This window comes from Gopherus evgoodei, chromosome 10, assembly GCF_007399415.2.
Source record: "Gopherus evgoodei ecotype Sinaloan lineage chromosome 10, rGopEvg1_v1.p, whole genome shotgun sequence".
NCBI lineage: Eukaryota > Metazoa > Chordata > Testudines > Testudinidae > Gopherus > Gopherus evgoodei.
The window spans coordinates 7363071-7367091 of NC_044331.1; positions in this window are offsets into that span (position 1 = coordinate 7363071).

Below are 4021 nucleotides of genomic sequence, written 5' to 3' on the forward strand. Positions count from 1 at the left end.
CTGTTGCCACATGCTTCAAGTTCTATTCCTGTGTACGGATGCCTCACAAGCCCATTGACCACTACGCAGCTGCATTGTGTGAGTTGAGTGCAACCCATGAAATTGCCAGTTTCATGGATAAAATGATCACAGATCAAGCTGTCAAGAAGATGACCAGTTCCAAGATTCATGAACGACTCTTCATGATAAAAGGCCTTATTCTGAACCATGGAAACTGCCCTGTGAGTGGAATGCGCCACTTTCCGTGACATCAGATGTCGTCCAGCCTGCAGAGGTCAATGCAGTCTGATACAAGACTGCACCCCATAAAGCTCGTAAGTCTATATCCACAGGGCCACTACCCTCCCCCACACTACACTGATACCATGTGCTACAGATTCAGTGACCTAGGTCACAAGGTAGATTTTCAGGGGTGTCCTGCCAAGAAATCAGTATGCAAAAAGTGCAACAAACATGGAGATTCTGCTAAAGTCTGTAAGTCTGCCATCAGTGTTGTATCTGTAGTTCTCACAGATAAGGACGATGGTGAACTGAATCACAGTGGTGTTCTGAATGTAATAGGAGATCACCACACCTCTCCACACTGCCAAGTGTGAGTTAACGGATGAGGATGTTAGCAGATTCTGGTTTGTCCTACGCTATAATTCCCGACCACCTTTACATTGTGTTATTTGCCAGCTCCCAATCTGAGTTGCATCTTCCAGACATATAACCCAGAGAGAATGGTGGATCTCCCATCCCCAGTCAATGGTTATTTTACACCTACCCGTGAGTACAAAGGCTGTGATGCCCAAGGGAAAATCTGTGTATCCCAAAAGGAAGTTCTATTTTTGGAAGGAATCAAAAGGATCTTCAGATGATATTAGATCCGAATAGTACAAAACCTGTCCTGCAAACTGAGGCTAGGCTACAAATAGGAATCACCTCTGACGTTCCAGAAGTTTTCCCTGATACCAAAGGGTGTTGCAAAAAAGTTCCAGCACAAGATCCTGCTGAAGAACGATGTAGTGCCTGTACAGCAAAAAATATGAAACTTATCGATTGCAATGAGACAACCACTCAAGGACAAGATTAAAAACTATGAAAAGCAGATATCATTGTCCAAGCAGATTCATCAAAATGGGTTTCTCCTGTTTTTCTTGCCAGGAGGCCTAATGGTGCTATAAGCATGAGTGTGGATGTAAGAGATCTAAATTCCAACATTCGTATTTATTGACATCTTCTGGCCAACATCAATGAAATGCTGCTCACTATGAAGGAGGCCAGAGTCTTTATGACCCTGATTTATCTTCAGTTTACCACCAGATCCCCATAAAGGAAGAATGCTGCTAGTACATAGCTTTCATCACTCCAGAAGCAGCTCTGGGCTCTGAGACAAGGTGCCATGGGTTTTTTATTACAGTGTAGACATACCCATCCTTGTTTATCCAAGGATTGCGCATGCAAATAACTCAGGAGCCACAATGGCAAAGGCCTGCTCATAGGTGGAGAGGAAGCTAGCGCTCTTAGGGTCTGAGCCAAAGCCTGTTGAACTCAATGCACTTTGGATCAGCCCCTTGCTTTGCCTGGGGCCCTGTAATGCTGGGGCTTGCCCTTGTCAGTCAGCTGGTCAATATAATTCAATGGACTATCTATTCTCAGTGAAGCTGAACATGATTCACAGGAATTTGGACTTGGGCTGGATGAATGGCACAGTTTATAATGTATCTGAGATGGCATTCACTTTATGGAATTTATGATCCCTACTCCTGGCATGTTTAAGTTTCCTCCCGCAGCTTGAGAAGGGATTTGCTTTTGGGCAAAGAGAGAATATGTGGTAGGCTATGTGTGTATAGTTATTTTGAGGATTTTATGAAATTATAGACAGATTGGCATTGCCTGCCCATGACAGCAATAGGTGATATGTCTAAGTGGACCACATGGACTTTTCCAAGACCTCTGCATTTGTTTTCCTCGTTCAGTTCAAATTTTAAAAGGCAATTCTACCTTTTATAGGGGGACTTTTATCTATCTTGCCCCCATCTCTGGATACTTCACAGCCTTTAATGCATTTATCTTCACTATGCTCCTGGGATGTAGGGTAGGGCTGTTATCAACATTGTACAAATGGGGAACTGAAGCACAGAGAGGCTAAGTGATTTACCCAAGGTCACACAGGAAGTCTCTGGCAAAGCAGGGAGCTGAACCTGAGTCCACCAAGTTCCAGGCCAGTCCATCAACCAGTGGGCTACCCTTCCTCCCCATTGTGGAATCCTCAGGGAATCTCTGTCAACAAACCTCAACAAAAATACTTGCTTCCATGTGGGCTGGATACAATCCATTGTGCCTTTCACAGGGCTGAGCGATTGGGGCTGGACGATCTCCATTTGGAGTTGCAGAGGAAAGTTCATGGGCCCACCGAAGTGATCACCACTAAAAGGTAAAGACCGAGTGTGTCTCTTTCCTCCCCCAGCGTCCCCCCTCCAAGCATTGTCAGTTTAGCTGAATACATATCCTGCCATTCAGGTGCCAGGACAAATGACTAACTAGTCTAAACAACAATAAATAATCATCATCATCATCAAAACTCACCACCACCAAAGAACACCTAACTGATTGCAGCTGAACCCATTAGTAGAGGCAACAGAGCTGATTTGCTTTTTACACGCAAACAGCATCCATAGCAGAAGTTCAGTTATCATATACCATGAGCAACCATGAGATAACCATTGTTATCTACTGGAGGGAGGGGGCAGTTTTCTGGGATTACAGATTCAGCTCAAAATCTAAACAGAATGAAGGCCAGTTACATGTCCCCCCTGCTCTCCCAACTAAACAAAGATTTGCACAGATGTGCCAGTGTTTTGCAAAGGCATCGCTGGGTCAGTTTACAGTCTTGGATAGCAGAACCAGAGAACCCTACTGCAAGAGTCTGTATATCTGCAGGGAAGTCGCATTCTGGAAGGATATAATGGACAGGATCTGATTTGTTACTCTAGTGTTTATCTTGAGTATCTCTGTGTGAATAAACTCTATTGGAATTTACTCTAATGCCGTGTTTCCCAAACTTGGGATGCCCCCTGTGCAGGGAAAGCCCTCTGGTGGGCCGGGCCAGTTTGTTTACCTGCCACGTCAGCAGGTCCAGCCGATCGTGGCTCCCACTGGCCACAGTTTGCTGCTCCAGGCCATTGGGAGCTGCTGGAAGTGATGGTCAGTATATCCCTTGGCCCGCACCGCTTCCTGCAGCTCCCATTGGCCTGGAGCAGCGAACCGCGGCCAGTGGGAGCTGCGATCGGCTGGACCTGTGGACGTGGCAGGTAAACAAACCGGCCTGGCCCGCCAGGGGCTTTCCCTACACAAGCAGCGTCCCAAGTTTGGGAAACACTGCTCTAATGGAATGAGCAGAATTGAGTCCATTTTACACTCAAAATTTGTCCCTGTACTTTTAGGTATCGTGTCTGTTCTGAAGTATTTGTGGTTACAAATGAGTAATGAGGAACTATTGTTCTTATTACCAAAAAAAGAGAATCAAAGTGAACAGGAACAATATGAAATTCAGATGCACTACTTTTATCACCTGACAAACTTTACATTCCCAAAGCCAACACATCTGAGTCCTCCCTTCAAGATCCATGTCGAGTTCCATGCCTGGAGAAGCTAAGCACTCTCATCTCCCATGGATTGCAAAAGAATTGAGGGGCCCCAGCATATCACAGGACTAAGCCCATAATTATTAATTCTATGGTACCCATCAGAGCAGAACAACATTGCACAATTTCCATCAGCTCTTTTCAGTACTGAATCTTAAAGAAAAAGGGGAGTGAGTGACCAAGGTCACTAGTGAGGTTGGCAAGACAATGATCTTAATACAATGTCTGTAACTTCTGTTTGTTTTGCTAATGAGAATCATCTACGTTTATTATCTATTTGTTCACATGGATATTTCTGTTTGGTCAGAGTAATTTATAGCCTCAAGTAGAGTTTTTCAGAGACTGATCTTTTCCCCTTCTGTTTTTTAAATGCTTGTGTTGTTTCAAAAGCA